This window comes from Cryptomeria japonica, chromosome 7 (genome assembly GCF_030272615.1).
Source record: "Cryptomeria japonica chromosome 7, Sugi_1.0, whole genome shotgun sequence".
In the NCBI taxonomy this organism is placed as follows: Eukaryota; Viridiplantae; Streptophyta; class Pinopsida; order Cupressales; family Cupressaceae; genus Cryptomeria; species Cryptomeria japonica.
The window spans coordinates 487,586-506,649 of record NC_081411.1 but is presented as its reverse complement, the minus strand read 5'-3'; the positions used below and the strand labels follow the sequence as shown (position 1 = coordinate 506,649).

General features: G+C 36.6%; 1 protein-coding gene across 7 annotated transcripts in view; it reads left to right on the top strand.

The window, feature by feature from the left end:
• The first annotated feature begins 280 nt into the window (after window positions 1-280).
• LOC131029413 (uncharacterized) overlaps window positions 281-19,064 on the top strand; it is an 85,786-nt gene continuing 67,002 nt past the window's right edge. For 2 of the 7 annotated variants that reach the window (XM_059207820.1, XM_059207819.1), the window contains exons 1-3: window positions 282-423; window positions 502-553; window positions 7,798-7,842. The gene's annotated coding sequence lies outside the window, so the exon portion shown is untranslated. Of the gene's footprint in view, window positions 554-7,797; window positions 7,843-7,933; window positions 8,022-19,064 lie in introns of all 7 variants that reach the window. The other 5 variants (XM_059207821.1, XM_059207817.1, XM_057959887.2 and 2 more) reach the window with 5 other exon arrangements.

Here is a 19,064-nt window from a genome sequence, read left to right as displayed (position 1 = left end):
TTTAATTAATGGAGATTTTGGAAACTATGTCAACAAATAAGAATTAAAGATATACCATAGTTTGTAATTATTTTATTTTTATATTTAATTTTTTATTAATTTTTCTTTTTTCTCATTGACAAGTCATATTTTTGCTAGGGTTTTAAAAATATTTTGAAAAAAATTATTGTTTGACCTATCAAAACATTACATTAATATAATAGATTAGAAGTTCTATAATAATTTAGAACTTCTAATCTATTATATTAATGTAATGTTTTGATAGGTCAAACAACAATCCTAGCAAAAATATAAAATACTTACTCTGCACGAGATACTTGGAGTAGGAAAAATGAAAGGAAACTTTTTAATATTTGTCCTGCGCGTGTAGGTACATGCTTCTTAATGTCAACATCAAGGCCGCAGGGTTCTGGCATTCGTATGGTAGGTTTCTTAATTTTTGCGTTAATTCATTTCAAGTGCTATTTTCGCCACTTTGGTTTAATGGTGGTGATGATACAGGAGATCTGAAACATTGGTCGAAGGTAAGAAGGCATTTCAGCAAAGGGAATAGGTAAGTGAAAAAGTATCAGTTTCTGTGACTGCCATTTTGTTGCTCTGAATTTTTTGCAATTGATTTTGGGCTTAGACATGCAGCAATGAGCCAATGGATTTGCTTTTGAGTGTTTAGGAACAAACCCACAAACTTTAAAGTCCTCTACAACTTATCTTCGGTCAACAGTAAGTTGACAGGCAGAACGTAATCATGGTCCAGACGAACAACCGCACAGTTGTCCAATATTACTGCATCAAGCACTTCTTCAAGCTCCATGATATCGCCCGTGACCACTTCTTACGATATCTCTTTATGGTTTTTTACAAACACGGTCTCTTGAGGCAATTTTCCAATGAAAGTTGCTCAAAATTCTTGAGCATGTAATGTATGTATCTCCTTTGCTAGGTTTCTGAAACAGCCACCACAATATACATAAGTAAAGCACAAACCAGACAGCTAACCGCCATATAATTGTACTCAACTACAAGCGAGTCCAAACTGTCACTCACAAATTTTGCTAAAAACCAAAACACAATACCCCCTCTAGCACCCATATTTCTTAATGTTAATAGTTATCCAAGGATCTAAAGCAATTAGTCACCGCATTTAAATGACATCACAAAAATGTGCATTTCGCCATGCCCCCAAGCATCTAAGTTATTAGTTTGTTCAATTTCCTTTGAACCACAACCAACAACAGAGCCATCCCACTACCTCCAACATGTGTTAATAGCAATTAATCAGCACTAGTCACAGTTGTTTTTTGTTTATGATATTGTGAGTTTTTTGTATTAATTACTCAAAACAATTTTTTACTATTTTCTAAGAAAATAGAACTATTTAGTTATTTATTGCACTTTCTGACATTTTTTTGCTTATTTCTACAGCATTCTTGTAACGATTAAGTCTATTATTCTAAATTAACGTTCTTAATTCTTACATTGCTCAATTACTATTGCAAAGACAATGATGGCATAAATCGCCAAAAAAATAGCAATTAATCAGCATTTGTCCCTGTTGTTGTTTTTTGTTTATAATATTGTGAGTTTTTTTCTTTTTTTTTTGATAAAAGTGGATAGAACCACTGAACTATATTAAATTTTAGAAGTTTTTTACAGTGTCTGGTTCAAAAAGCACTAAAGGGAAAGAACCAGTAAGAAAACCCTTTAGTATTGCTTAAGTAACACAAGCCTATTCTACCCAATACCAAATGCCCATTGGCATAGTACATCAAAAAACCCATCCCAATTACATAAGCCGCATTAGATATAAAGGAAGCCGCCAATAGAAGCATATAGAAGGAAGATTAAAGTATGATCACTGAAGGATGCCTATCCATTGCTGCCAAAAAACACCAGTCTGAACCACCCCTGTCTATGAAACACAATTCTCCAACCACTAGTTAGAATGATACCACAAAGCAGAAATGAAACCATAATCAGACACCCTGTCAAAATAAACATTGTGATCAAGCATAGCAGAACCCACGCCAAAGAAAAGCCACACCAAAAAAGGAGGTTGATGAAGACTACAACTATGCCCTTCTTTACTTCAAATATTCCAAAACCGAGGAAGGGATCTCATCCACACTTACCTCCCGCATATTAGCATCACTATCAATGGCTAAGTTAGCCAAGAAATCTGCAATCTTATTCACTTCCCTATAACAGTGGGAAATCAAGAAGGAATAAAAAAAGTCTAATTTTTGCAAAACATGATCAAGTATATATTGTAATTGCCAACAATTCGACTTCTTTTTCATGACAGTTTGAATAATAACCATAGAATTACCCTCAATTATCAAGTCCTTAATTCCCAAAGATATAGCCATATCCAAACCAAAGGACAAAGCAAAGAATTCTGCACAATTGTTAGACTTGAAACCAATCGCATGACAACGAGCCTGAATAAATCTTACCTTATGATCTTAAATTACTATACCTGCCCCTGCCAGGCCAAGGTTCCCACGAGAAGCACCATCAAAATTCAATTTAAAGTGACCTTGCGGAGGAGGTTTCCAGCAAACAAAATTTCTCTTACTTATAGCATTAGTCTTATTTAAAATAGATCCATGAGAAGGTAAGATTGATAACATTCTCCAAACTCGAGTTACCCTACCATCCCAATGAGAAAAAGAGGTAAGGGTTTCCAAATTCTTATAGATAAAAGACAAAGCAACTTCAGAGATGGAAGATTCAATCCTCAATAAAACTTCAGCCAAGGAAGAACTTGTTTGTTTAAAAATCCTATTATTACGCTCTAACCAAATATTCCAAATCACAATAGATGGAGAAATAATCCAAAGACATGCATAGAAAGATGAGGCAAACAGGAGAGGCCAAGCTTTAAAGTGGGAAAGGAGATCCTTACCAATAACAAAGGATAGATTAAGCTTTTCAAACAACCACTGCCAACAAGCATAGGTAAAATCACAATGAAGAAACAAGTGTGCAGAGGATTCTAAATTTTTATTACAAAAGACACACGAAAATACTGTAGTAATATCCAACCTGTCCAACCTCATTCCTGTAAGGACCTTGTCTTGCACTGCTAACCAAGCAAAAGTACTAGCCTTTGGGAGGCAAGCCATATGCCAAAACAACTTGTATGGCCAAGTAGACAAATCTTTAGTAACCAAGAGAGAATTATAGCCATCCTTAACTGTGTACTTACCAGAGATATTCCTTGTCCAGATAAGCTCATTGTCAGCATAAAAGAAAATTATTACTCTCTCCGCCAACATCTTTTCATATTCCAATTTCACATTTTGATCAATATCTAAAAACTCAATTGATTTCCATTTTGCCACCTTAAGATTCCCACTATACTCAATTTCAAAATAATCAGCCACAAAGACACCCCAAAGGGAAGAAAGAGTGGAAATTAAAGGAGACCAATCCCTCGAGTTCACTAGAGGGGGATGTCTATTCCAAACTTCCTCCCAAAACCTGACCTTTCTACCATTATGAACAATCCATGAGAGATGAGGCAAAATCATTGATCTACATTTACATAGAAAATTCCAAATAGCTGAACCAGAGGGTAAATTAGAAACTTGAAAAACATATTCTCTTGGTCCGTTATTTAAATATTTAGCAAACATAATTTGTGCCCAAAAGGAGAATGGTCTCTCATACAATTTCCAAACCAACTTAGCACCTAAGGCTAAATTCTGACTTTCTAGACTCCTAATGCCTGTACCCCCAAGGTTTTTAGGCAAACAAACTTTATCCCATGCTACCAGAGGGAGTTTCTTCTTACCATCTTTATTATTACTCCAAAGGAAGGACCTAAGAGTATCTTGAAAACTAACAAGAGCCGCTTTCGGAGATTGCAAAACAGACATGAGATAAATAGGAACAACATTTAGGACAGACTTAATAAGAACAATCTTACCAGCCAAAGATAACCATCTATGATTCCAGGTTAGGATCCTTCTAGAGATAACTGAAATGATCTTATCTCAAAACTCAACTCTATCTTGCTTAATGAAGAAAGGTATACCAAGATAAGAACAAGGAAGATTTCCAGATGCAAATCCCCAAAAAATCTTCAATCTATCTTGAACCAATTGTGAAGCATGAAGGAAAAAAATCTTTGACTTATCAATATTGACTCTTTGACCAGAAAACGATGCATAATTCTGTATTATCCTCTTTATCACTCTTGCCTCACCCAAAGAGGCCTGACCAAATAACAAGGTATCATCTACAAACAAGCAATGCGAAATGCTTTGTGGAACATTCTGAATCCTAATTCCCTTCCAAAGCCCTCCCAACTTAGCGGCTCTTATAGCCCAACTGAACGTTTCAGCTAGAAGAATGAACAAGAAAGGAGACAGGGGATCCCACTGCCTCAAACCCCTAAAACAAGAGAAAAAACCACAAGGGGAGCCATTAATTAGAACTAAGAACCTTGCAGAAGAAATACAAGCACGAATCCATTTGACCCATGCCTTGGAAAAACCCAATTTAAGTAGAACAACACACAATGCCCCCCATTCTACTCTATCATATGCTTTCATCATATCTAATTTGAGGATCATGGTCGGGATTCTCTGAGTAGAAATAGAATGCAGAACCTCATGTGCCACTATAGCTCCCTCTGCCGTCTCCCTTCCTGGAACAAAACCACCTTGTTCTAAAGAAATGATCTTAGGTAGAATTTTAGCCAACCTTAAAGAAATAGCCTTGGTAAAAATCTTGTACAAAGTATTACATAAAGCAATAGGGCGAAAATCACCAAATGTCTTGGTAACCTCTTTTTTAGGAATAATTGCAATCATTGTATTATTGAGCTCTTTCAAAACAGACCTATTCCTTCTAGCTTCCTCAAGGGCCAATAAAACATCATTTCCCACAAAATCCTAGCATTTCTGAAAGAATAAAGGAGTAAAGCCATCCGGTCCTGGAGCCTTATCAGGGTTCATTGCAAAAACAACATTCTTAACTTCATCCAAAGAAAAACGAGACATCAACATTTTATTATCTTCTAAAGATACCAATGAAGGAATATTAGAAGAAATGTTATTATGAAGATATCCATGCTCCGAAGACAATAGTAACTTAAAAAACCTAACTGCCTCTGAAGCAATATCCTCCTGTTCTGTTAAAAGTCTGCCATTTGGACACTCAATACAAGATATCCTATTTTTACTTCTCTTAATTTTTGTTGAAGAGTGAAATTTTTTTGTATTTCTATCACCATCTGAAAGCCAGATCTCCCTCGATTTCTGTCTCCAATAGATTTCTTCTCTGGACAAAACTTCTTCAAGCTCTACTTTTAGCAATTTTAGTTCATTAAAAACAAGAGGCACCATACCATGTTGAATCACATGTGAATTAAGACATTCAATCATATCTTGAATCCTCTATTTTTCCTGAAAGATGTTCTTTAAATGCAAGATATTCCATTCTCTAATATTAAATTTCAAAAATCTCAACTTCTTAGCAATCTGAAACATTCGAGATCCAGAGCAATAAGGAGCAGAACTCCACCATTTTTTGAGCAAAGGCAAAAACGAAGAATCTCTAAACCACATAGGTTCAAATTTAAAAAGTGACTTAAAAGGAGCTTTATCTTCCAGAATTGATAGGGAAATTGGAAAATGATTTGATCCTGAAACTAGAAGAATAGAGGAAAAAAATTCGAACTCTGAATCAATCCAAACATTTGATAACAAAAACCGGTCTAACCTTTCTGCAATCTGAGAAAAATCTCGTCGCATATTTGTCCATGTGAAAATCCCATTCTGAAACTGACAATCAAAAAGACCCATGTCCTTAATGAACATCCCAAAGTCTTCCATAATTTTTTTATTAGGAAGAATACCTCCTTTCTTTTCTCCCAAGTCAGTGATAGCATTAAAATCCCCCCCAAAGATTATAAAGGGACTATGTCTTAAAGGGGAGGAAATTCTCTTAAGATCTCCCCATAATTTAGTCTTCCTTTGAATACCAGAAGGAGCATAAATATTAAAAAGCCAAAACTTAACTTTCGAAAGCTTGCTTTTAACTAAGGCCAACATCCAGTTTACAGTAGAAGCAACTAGCTCAACCTCAATGTTATAGTTATTCCAAAGAAATGCCAAACCCCCTGACGCACCACAAGCTGGAGAGGAGAGGAATTCCCACTTTCTCCAAGAAGAAAAAACCAAATCAGCAGACTCCTTTGACAATTTTGTCTCTTGCAACATGAAAATATCATACTTAACTAAGTCCATCTGGGACTTAATTAAGTGCCTCTTGTAACATTCCAAGATATAATTCTCATTGCTCTCGAGGGGAGACTGAGGCTCCCCTCTTTCCTTTAGACGGAGAAGGTTTTCCTTCTCCAAAACTACTTTGAAGATTACGCTTCACAGCCCCCGACCTAGTCACAGGACTGATAATAGACCTCTTACTCCTCTTACCCTTAGGAGTACCACTTCCTTTCATAGCGTCACTAAGAGAAACCGAATGCTTCCCTTTCCCAACACCAAGAGAAAGAGACAAAATTTGCTGAATCCCAGCATCAATTTCCAATTGAGTCTTTCGATTCTTTGGAGGCCTACCCCTACCAAGAGAAACCACAGATGAAGCCCTAATTAGAGTGGTTTGAACAATTGGTAAACTCTTACTTGACTTAGGAGAAGTCGTGGCTAAATTATATGTGAGTTTATTGTATCAATTGCTCAAAACAATTTTTTGCAGTTTTATCAGAAAATATAATTATTCAGCTATTTATTGTGCTTCTAGCATTTTTTTTGCTTATTTCTACAACATTCAAGATGTAACGATTAAGTTGATTCTCCTCGATAATTAACATTCCTAATTCTAAGTCTGATATTCAGCAGTTTAATATTGGTGGTTATATTTTATTGTAAATAATCCACAGACAACAGAAGTTTAATAGTCATCAATGAACTGAAGAGTCTCCCTTGTGGTTATGTATGTTTGTATACATATGTGACTCAATAATGAGATAAGAGTCACGTTGAATATTATCTTCTTCTTTATTTTTTGTCCATTTCATTTTATTAAACTTTCACTTACATTTCATTCCTGGGTCTATATTAGTATCAAAGCACATGCTTTTTCCTTCCTTTTTTCCCTCTTCCATTATTCCTCCTTGACTACAAGTTTTGTTTCCAGTCTCCCAAAATAGCTCTCAATCTTCTTCTCTTCACATTCTTAGTGTATAACACTGCTGGACGCATTTTTCAAAGTAGAAACCGTTGTTGAAATTGTTTTTATTTCTGTTAGAGGGCACTGTATAAAGTGTTTTAGCTGTTAGAAGGCATTGTTGAAGGTGTTTTTGCTATTGGAAGGAAACATTGAAGGCTCTATTTGCTGATATACAATGTTTTTTACTGTGGCCTAGTGGAAGCATGCAAAGCCAACCACATTCAATTATTTGGTCAATAACTTTGCTTCTATTTTTCAAAATTGTCTTTTCTTGGTAATTTGATTAAATTTGACGAATGATATATATCACTTGTCATTGAGCAAAATGATAGTGTTATTTTGTAAGCCCTAGCGCAAACCAAGGACTCCTCATTGGCAACTCAAAACATAAGCAATAGTAAAACCTCTCAAAATCATTTTTTTAATTTCTAGTTAATTTATTTGCACTATGAAGTAATTGCAATTTGTGTATAGCATTTTTTAGCAGTTTCACCATAGAAACACTGCCAATGACAAGCACTATGAAATTTTGTTTTTTAAAGCAAAAGCAAATATTGTCATATAAATTGACAATGTAATTGTCCTTTTGTCTTGCAGGCTATCCTTTGCATGATTTTGCTTGCCTACATGATTTTCATCAAGGTAAGGCAATCTTTCCCAAACACATTAATAAATCTTGCATTATCATAGCCATACTTCGAAATAAAACATGCTTTCACTTTTATGTTGCTAGATGTTATGTTTAGCTTTCCTAGTTCCTTCCATGATTCCATCTACAATTGGGCCTAGTTGAGCTTGGGCAATGTTGGAATCTCTTTTGAGTAAGTCTGTATTTCACACCTTCAAACCAGTTTTATGTAAGCTTGTATTTCAAGTCAAGGGTATTTAATCTGTAATTAGGCACAAAGCACAACTTAGGATAAAATTTCTAGAAGGCTGATGTTTGAGTAACATGTAAATATGGATTGTTTAGAACAATATTGTTAGGTAGCTTTTAGGAGAAGCCATGGAAATATGAACCTATAAGCTTTACAAATAAATTCCAAGTATATAACAAAGCTAGGTTAGATTTAAAGTAATCCAAAGGCAGTTGAATCCAGTGCACAACATAAATTATATGTAAATCCCATGATTGTAATAATTTGATAACTTCTGCATAATACAGAGTTGTTTCATGCATATGTGTTTATGACTACTTTTCTAGGGTTTACTTAATAGTGTGTGGATGTCATGTCCCCTCTCTAATCATTATATATATAAAACTTAAATGAAATAATTATTTTTAATTTAAAAATTATTAATGAAGGATTAATTAAAATGATTAAATATTTATTTATTTATTAAATATTATTATTTAATTAATATTCATTAATAATAATAATATTCCAAAAATATTCAAAATATATCTATATAACTGTACTCTAATTTCTGATATTAATGAGATACACGTCTCTACTAGAAATATCCGAAATAACAGATTTGCCTTTCCTTTAATATTTATATATTTTAAAATGATGACTCATGCATACCCTTCATGAAAAAGCAAATGAACCAATCAGTTGGGTGAACCGAGTTTCGGTTTACCCTCTGCATAAGAGTGCAGCTCCTCTTAGGATATTCAATGAATTTTTATGCAAATAACTCAAAAAGAAACACACTTTTCACCAGAAAGCGAGAAAGGCTTTCACATTCATTTGTCAACACAAAAGAACGCTACACGATGATTATCAATAAATGTAAAGCTCACAGACTTTACTCCTGCACATATCTATAAACTCGGTTCACCCTCTGCATAAGAGTGCAGCTCCTCGTAAGATATTCAATGAATTTTTATGCAAATAACTAAAAAAGAAACACACTTTTCACTAGAAAGCGAGAAAGGCTTTCACATTCATTTGTCAACACAAAAGAATGCTACAAGATGATTATCAATAAATGTAAAGCTCATAGACTTTACTCCTGCACATATCTATTCAATATAAAAACTTATTCCACCAAGAATACTCAATGTAGCATAAATGCTGATCGATACTCACTCATGCCTCACAGGACAAGGGGGATCAGAATCATTTAAACAACAATGTAGCACTTAAAAAAAAAAGATCAATGAATTCACAGACTTAGAAAGAACTGGTAATGAAATAAAATATTTTGCACATAAGCATACATCCCAACAGAGATTGCTCTATCTTTCAAACACACAGATTTGAAGATTGTATCAAAATATCATTCCATTCATGTACTAGAAATGTCTACACTGAAATTCAAAGAAAATTAAGTCTGTTTTAAAATCAAAGTTTTTCGGACCTTAAACAAATCTTGCTTAATTACATTTATAGCCCCCAGGCCAATAGTTCGTTTGAAAAATAACCCTAAACTTCTAAACTCTACCCCAAAGTTAAAAGAAACTCTTTGTTTTGAACTGAATAAAACTTTAAATGAACAAAGGCCGTAAATAGGATGACAGCTCATCCATAAGCCGATCAAGACTCCATCGTGGAAGAGGAAGCTTTGTCCTGTTTTGCCGCAGTACCAGGCACATTTTGCCATTCCAAATGTGCGGCTGAGAAATTCAGGATATCCTGATATTGTAGGAGTCCAATGTGTAGAATGCGCTACTTAACTTCATTGTACATGTTCACCTGCATAACTTTTGCTTTATGCGCTTCCAAGTGATCAAAGCAGACTGTTAGCATCGATTCTATCCTTGCCACTTTAGAAAAGTCGTCTGTGGTTAGAGACTTTGTCTCTTTAACAAGCTGCACTCTTTCTTGGAAGATTTTGGCCATATCTGCCGCAGGTTCAATTGTCTATCCATCCTCCTTCAAGAGTTGTATATCGATGCATTTTAGATCCTTTTGCATCGTATCAATCAGTTCCTTTAATCCTTTTAGTAATTTGGCAGATTCTTCATGACCTTGCTTAATGATAGAATTTCTCCATTCAATATTCTTCTTTGACACATACATCACGTTGTCATCCAGGTTTTCTACTGGCTTCTCAGTTAGAAATTTCATAACGCCAAATTTTTGCACATCATTCATCTGTGCCAAGACCGCTACCCATTTGGTTCTTTCTTTTTCCCATGCAATAGCTTCTAGTTCTAACTCTTTTCTCATAGTTATGGCGTTGTCATATACCTTGACCAGGCTAGCAATGTAGTCCGTACCCTACTGCACTACAGAATCAAGCCACTCATCAAATACTTCAGCTATCATGCGGCTTCTCTGGACTTGATCTAATAGTTTTTGATTCACTGGTGATTTGGGATCAAAGGACAATGCCATCTGTGTTAGGGGCTGAGGACTCCGGTGATGTATGGCGTTGATATACTCTGCCATCTGGGTGACAACTTGTTTCAGCTCCCGTTTGTCCTTTTCATCTTTCTAGGTCCTTGATATCATTCTCTTTGTGGATGATTCTAAATGTTTAGCATCTACAACCCTTGAAGCAACTCCCAGGTCGATCTTTTCAACCATAAAATCATTCTCTGTGGCCTTTTCTGGATCTCTATCTGAGATGGGCTTAGCCACTTCCGCTATCCAATGACCCGTTTCATCATCAACTTCCATCATTGCTCGTGTTTTGAGCTTCTTGGGTTTAGATATTTTCCCAAGGCATTTACTCACCATATCCTCCATGCGGATTGTAATAGGAACAATGTTGCGTTTCTTCCCAATTGAAGCTCCAAGCCATCGAGAAGTACTGGAAGTTTCTTTAGGTGGTGGAGGTGTCTAAGCTTACCGAAGGGTTGTTTAACACTTGTTGATCCATGATCACTTGGGTTTCTTCGCTTGGATCCAAGTCCACAACAATTTGATTCGCTACTGGTTCTTTGTTCTTCTTTTTGCTCCTTGAGCGAGTAAATCGAACTGCTGAAGAATTCAATGGGGACCTCTTTGATCTTCTGGATTGAACCTCTCCAATAATAGACCTTGTATCACCTGCAACATCAACAATTTTGTTATAGGAAATGGGAATTTGAGTTATAGCAAGTGGACCAACTGTTAATTCATGAGGAGTGACAATCGACTCCTTTCTAAATTTTCGATCTCTTAACTACTTCTCCGTCCTTCTTATGACATTGAAGGACTTGGCTTGAATATTTTCCTCTTCCCTGTAAGGAAGTTAAGTAGCGGAAACAACTTCCTACACTAACCTTGAGAGGAGGGTAATGCAAAACTTTTTCAGATCATTACAACAGTTACAGAAAATAGAAATAGATATAATAGCAATCATACCACAACACAATGATTTACGTGGGGAAAACCCTTTCGGGAGAAAAACCCCACCCTCCAAAAGCAGCTCAATATTTTATTCAGCAATCAAAACAGATTACAACATACTTGCAGAGCAAGCTCTTCGCAGGAGTACCACTAATCAGAGATTCAGAGGCAACTCAATAGCCATAAGACTCTTACACACAACCTCTATCTCACACACCTCATAAATAGGAGATACAATACAAGAAACCGTCAAACGGTATTACAAAACCATGGGCTAAAACCACCCAATAAGGTGTAGCCGACCTTATCTCCCTTCTAGATGCCCTATGACATGTTAAAGCACACATCAACACGTGTCGCTCCCTTTTACAGCTCATTTATGTATTCGATACAAATTATTTTTCCTATTTCAGGAGTACAAACTTCCGGAGGCCATAACTTGAGAACCGGGTGTCCGATTGACGAACCGTTTGAAGCGCCGGAAAGCTCGCGAAGTGCTCTATCACCTCGTAACCGCTTCGCCGGTTACGGCAACTTTTCAGGGCGTTTCGGAGCCTCTAAAGTCCCCAAAATTAAGTTTAAACATTTTATTGCACCCCTCCAAGACGAAAACTTTAATATCTTCAAAACTAGCTGTGACCTTGCGACGCAACTTTACCGGAATGCTTATCTAGCCAACCAGAAGCTTCAGGGAGAGTTTCGCACCATTTCGTGCTCAAATAAAAACTTACTATAAATAGTAACCTCGCATAAATGCAAGGTTGAGACACCATTTTTCCCAACATTCCCTTCTATCCCAGTCAATCTCAGGAATAGGTTGCCCTTGAACCCTTTCATTGAATTCGGGATCCAATACTTCTTCCCCTTCTTCTTCTTGTACTCCAAACACATTAATGGGCAGCTTCATGGTAATAACCTGCTATAAAGTGAATCTTGACCATAATCTCCTCCTCACTTCAAATTCATCACAACAGTTTTACCAGTAATCTTCTAACTGAGGTTCATGGAAGAAATGGTCATCAACATTTTGATTTTCTACAGCATATCCCCTGCTATCAAACTTTCGCCTGGCAATGTAGGGCTGCGAATTCATTTTCTTGAACTCTAATTCTAGGTTCAAGGCATCAGATACAAATTTACAATTGTAGTAACCAAGTTCAATCCGGAAGACAACTCCGGATTTATCCTTCATTCCTAACTTTTTGTCAATACGAGCTAACTGTCTGCTTACTTCAATAAGCACATAATTGTCAAAAGCATATCTTGGCAATTTGAATGGTTCACCTTCAAAACCCCCCATTCGGATATAATTAAATCTAGGAAATTGAATGAAATAGCTTCCATATATGCTAATCAGCTCCATGGCTTTGGCTGACATTCTTTTATTAATGTCTCCCTGCAACTCAAAGGCAAGCCTTCCCGCGAAAACATCATTCCATCTAGTGAAATGTTTTGCATGTTTTTGTTGTTGCAGGTAAGTGTAATAATCATAAACCTTCATGCCGTCTACCCGAGGGTCATTATGCAATTCTTGCCATTCTTTGGTACAGGCCAATATATAGAGTAAATACGAGGATATGTAAAAGCTAGACATTCCAACAAAGTTGCTCAAACCCTCATGGAATCTTTCGGCAATAACCTGCGCCCAATCAAGGTACTTCTCACCAGCTACCAACACTTGAATATAGAAGTACATCCAATCCTCCCAATAGAAAGAGTGCGAGTTCCCTTTAAGTCTATTTAACAATATGACAATATCTCGCACCTCTGTGATGAAATGCTCTCTGGTAAGAGGCTTAGGTAACTGGGACCCCCCTTTCTGAACCTTCAGAGGCCAATTCCTTGCAATGACGCTTTTGTATGTGCTTTTCTTCTCAGAGAAAAACGCATATGAGGTTCCAATTGACTAGTCTTCTTACGGTTCCTTATGAGAGATTCCCATTGCAGCCATCACCGTCTCTCTGTTAATTTCCACTAACAGTTCGCCACCGCTGGTCCTAATGCACGTGCTATCAGCATCATATCTGTTCATACATGCTATTACTAGATCTGGATAAGGAGCGATAGTTGGGAAAGCAATAGCTTCAATCAGGCCACTTCTAACTATTCTCTCCATCGTCGAATCTGCCCCAGGGTTTTTAGCTCTTTCTAAGAAATCTCCCAAGTCAGCTTGGGCCAAAGAGGTGTCACTCAGCTCTGGAAGTATACTAACTAGGCATGATGTGCGACCAAGTTTTGGAAGAGTCGGCCTCATAATGGCCACTTTTACATTTATCAAACAGTTCCTAATCAGGACAAAATTTTATTCCAAAACAAAAGAATTTTCCTACACTGACTGATCTTCTGAGCTAGTAACACAACGGAGGGAAATTATCAAAACTCACCTGTTACCACCATGAAATCTGTGAAACCCTCGAAAGTATGGAGTTGAAATTACCTTCGGCGTCTTTTGCTCCTTCAACAATAACAGCTGCTACTTTCACAATTTCGAGAATTCACATGTTAAGAAATGGAAAACAATTGAGTAACATCTGCACACGCCTCATAATGATTCATTCAAATGTGTGAGATAACCAATGATTTGATAGGAACCTGACAACTTTCTTAATTACACATCAACTCCGCACAAACGGTTTACGTTTTCATGATTTCTTTCCAAATTTAGAATTTTAAATTATAAGATGTCGAGAATATTCCTTTTGCCGCGCCACCTTTAGTGTTATTAATGTCCTCGGGGCCAAACTTGGAATGAACCTTTGAACTTTGAACCAACTCGCAAGGAGTTCAATGGTTCAAGTTCAATCCGAAGAAAAACAAAAGAACTCTCAACTTGCGGCTCAACGCAACACCGGGAACGAGCGAAGACGCTTAACAAACGTAAAGGAAGACTTTGAACCTTGAACCTTGAACCAATTTAGAAATGGTTCAAAGTTCAAGTTCAAGACCGACTTAACACATTCACACTTGCTCACTTACCAACATTACAAAGCCGTGACCCGCGCAAGGGGACTGGTTGAACCTTGAACCTTGAACCAACTCGCAGGTTCAACCGACAGGTTCAATGGGGCAGAAAAGGTGAATCATAAAGGAACAAAAGGTGCATGATTAAAGACGGATCAAACCGAATGAGTGAAACAAAATTAAATACACATTATTTTGTTCAAAACAAATAATGGGGTAACACTATGATTTCTAATTTTTGATATTAATAATAACAATTTATTAAATTGATTATTAATTATTCAATGTTGGTTAAATTAAGGAAATAATATTTTGATTAATTATTTAATTGAGATATTATTTACAAAGTAATGATAACTAGTATTTATCATATTTAGTAAGTCTTTGGGGCAAATCGCACTGGGTATGCACACCTTCAGGTGGTCACGACCCAGGCAGATGTCCATCTGAGGTGGACGTGACTCAGCAGGTAAGACACGACTCTTTTAAGAAGTCGTGACCCTTAATTCCTTGGTAAGATACTACTATATATCTATCGAAAATAGGATCTCTTAGGAAGGAAGGGAGGAGGTGAATGAATAGGAATTAGTAGAACTATCTCAACCACGGAGTTGTATGAAGGTGCAATTGAGGTTTCGGAGTATCTATCACAGCAGTATATATACCCAGCAATGGGTTCTTGACTGTGGAACTATTAGGGTGGCGGTTATAATTAAGCAATCTTCCATCGTAGAAGAGAATCATACGTAATCACCCCTCTCATACACTTAAGGTAGAGATGAATAATCTTTGACAGAAGATGCAGAGGATATTGTATGATAATAATTTTAGATTGAATATCGTATTACAAGCCAAATATGGTCCTTAAGGAAATCAACCTTGGCCTGACAAAAATCGACAGGTGGAGAAATTGGTATAAACTAATTACTTGATCAAAATAAATGTTGTGGATAAGTCATGAAAGAATTTAGAAGCAATACTGTGTCTGAAGTTTTTATATTTCTGTCGATTCCTAAATGGGAGGATATTAATTCTATTCCAGTCGGAAGATATATTCTTATTTTCTCATTCAGTTGGATGGCTATCAGTAAGCAAAAACCATAGGCATAATATCGGGAGAACTTACCTCTTGTTTCTAATTCAGTAATAACGCTCTTGACAGCCATTGCATAAGGCATTTGACTTAGAGGAAACTTCAAACATAAATATAGATATATTAATCAGTGAATCTGCTTATCTATCTAATAGTTTGGTACAAAATATTAGACATCAATCAGGAAGGATTGAAACAGATCAGAACTATTATTAATGTCACAGGCAGGACATGCTTATTTCCGGTGGCATGCATGGTGGTGTGCTTAATATTTATGCTTAGTATATGAATCCCAATGATTTCTTTATGCAGAATAATATTAACAGTCTGAAATATGTATTATAGGAATACATAATTTCATGAAAGTGGCAGACCAGATCTGACATGCGTCAGATCTGTCTCCCACTACCAGCCACTAAATATATCCATCACTAATAATATTTTAGGCAGCAGTAGTAATAATAATAGGTTATTAGGAAATATTAAAATCATTGTCAACATATATATATATCACTAAGGAATAATATAAGAGTTATTAATTAGGATATTTATACAATAACAGATATTAATACAACAAATATAATTAATGTAATATCTTTTAGAAACTGCTCTGCAGTAACGTATAATAATCCATAAAACTAGTAATTAAAAAATATGTAAATGATTTATAGACGAACTGGAATAAGATTAAATTATCTAGTACTTGATAGACTAAAGAAAGAATATCACAGATCTGCTTCATGTTAAGATAGCCTTTACTCTTAATCAAGATAGCTTAAGTCATCAGTACTTTGAAATAGTTTAAGTCATCAGTACTTTGAAATAGATTAATTATGGTTAAAACCGGCCTAAACCTAGTAAGGGACATTAGAGGATCTGTTTGAGGGTACTAAGACTCTCATGTGCCTCAAGTGAAGAATCCTATGCACTGATGTGCTAATGCACGAGTCTAATTAAGTGCTAAGTCCTAACCAATAGGTTATCAACACACATGGGCATTTGATTAAGTGCTAGTCAATAGGTCATCAACATACATGGAGTTTCTAGCTAACATTTGGGTTCCATTCTCAAGACCCTCTCATGAACCATGCATTGTTTATAGTTATGCCTTGTTAAAAGCCACATACACGGAAGTTTGTTAGTGGTTTGCAAGTGAGGTTGAGGATTTTTTGCATTAGGAGGCACCCGCACATCATATCAATGTGGCACATGACAGTGCTGTTTGATCCATTGTATGTTCTTTGTGGAATTGCTAGAGAAGTTACTTGATTGGTTGTTTAGCATGCGTCAAAAGCATTGGACTAAGTATCAGGATGTAGTCGAGAGGACACATGAAACCCTTAAAACATTTATGGTAGTTGGATACCATTTGAATGCACATCTTTGAGACCTTTGTTAAAGGTGCCATAAAGAGTTGGAACTTGGAATTCATTGTTTCAACCTTCAATTATTCTAAGAAGCATTGCGTAAGTTACTCACCTCACTCCATATCAGCATAGTCTTCTAAAGTAGTTAACAATTTGGGTCAAAATGCTACTTGTTGAAAAGTGCATCAAAACCATTAGCATGGAGTAGACTCGTATTGTATGTAAAGGTGCATGGTAGATAGAGTAGCAAGTTCTTCACACAATATTAATAGCACAAAATTATGGAGGGCAACTATTTCGCAGCAAAGTGACAAGACTACGATGGAACCAGAGACATGAAGTCACACTTGTCCTAGTAGAAGTGCGAAAATCACAATGTGAATGAACACACCACACACCAAGGAGGCTACACAGTGGAGGAACCATTTATGTAGGACATTTAGGCAGTTGTAAAAAATGATAGAGGATGGGCTGTATAAAGTAAAGGGACCAAGTGCGAGTAGGTTGTTTAGTCATGTACAAAAGAACTATTAATTGCACCCCAATCAGAAGCTTGGGGTATAGAATATGTGTGCTCGGATGATGATGAACCTAGCAAAATTCTAACACCACCACCCTACGTAGATTCATTCGATAAGCATATTTATTTAAATGAGATAGTGAGTATAGCTAGAAACTTTAGCTAGATTCACGAGTCAAAACCCCAAAACCTACATCATGGGAGGAAGCTGCGTCTCTCAAACATAGGAAAATCACCCATCATGTGGTGATTTCTCCTGCTGTTGCAAGTTCATGTTGCTGCCCATTGGGCAACTCTAGGAAATAATCACATTGGAGAATTCATTTGCTATTAATGTCAAAAAGGGTTTTTTAACTGTTTGTTTATGCATTTGTTTATTTACCATTGATTAAAAGATTCATCAATGTACCTGTTGTGACGTATTCACACATCACCCCATTGCAAATGGGGACCCCTGCTTTTTTCGCTTTGTGGGGTTTTGTTTTCTAGGTCTTTTGGAGTTTTGTCTGTTAGCCTTTACTTTTTGAGTGTCGCTAGGGGGATCACCTGGATAGTAGGCTTTGCTTGAGCTAGGGTGAGTCTGCGGGGCTTCGGGTTAGGTTTTCTTTGAGAGTCTTCCTTAGGGCTTGGTTTTGCTCTTGTTGCTAATTGTGTCTTGCTTGGTGAGTGGTCCGAGCTAGGTCAAGTTGGTGAGTGATGAAGTCTGGAATGTCATCCTGATCTTCAAATGCCCTGAAATTTGGCTTTCTGGAATGTCCTGATCCTGAAATTTGGCTAAGTCTGGAATGCCCTGATCCTGAAATTTGACTGAGTCTGGAAAACTAAAGAATCCTCCAAAAACTAGATTTTGCAATATAACTCCTGGAGGTCCGAAACCACTCTCAAACATCCTGACAGTATATATGGAATATATAACTTAAAGTATAAGAAAGATATACTTAAATGTTATATTCCATAAAATGATCCTGACGGAGAGACCAAAATGTCAAATTTCGCTCCTGACCCTTCCAAAGGGTCCAAAGCGAATTTCGCTCCTGACCCTTCCAAAGGGTCCAGAGCGAAATTCTCCACAAGACATTCTACTTTGACCAAAACCTAGAACTAACGCATTCCCAAGCTTGAATGAAGGTAAAAACGCTTGTTTGAATGAGGAAATGTGAAAATGTGAAGGATTTTGGCAAAGATTAGGAATTTCGCTCCTAACCCTTCCAAAGGGTCCAGAGCGAAAATCCTTATACACCTAAATTTCTCACTTGTCAAGACCAATTTCCTAGTTTCTAAGGCATGTTTGGGGGTGTCTTGACATGTTCTAACCTTAGGAGGTGAGTAAAGGTGGATGAGGTGAAGATTTTCGCCAAGAATGTGAATTTTGCTCCTGACCCTTCCAAAGGGTCCAGAGTGAAATTCTTGAAAACACTAATTTCTCCCTTAGCCAAAGTCAGGATCAAGATGGAGATGCATGAGGAAGTATCTATGTTTGCTTCCCAAGGAAGATTAGAGTTTGAAAAATCAAGAATCAAGGTCAAAACATGATTTTCGCTCTTGACCCTTCCAAAGGGTCCAGAGCGAAAATCCTTATAACCCTTGTTTTTTTCCTTATTTTGGCTAGGCGTTGGCTTGATGGAGGTTGAATGGGTATGCTTTTGCCTTGAGAGGGAGTTAGAAGCTTTGAAGAATCAAGATTTTAGCTCAAAAGG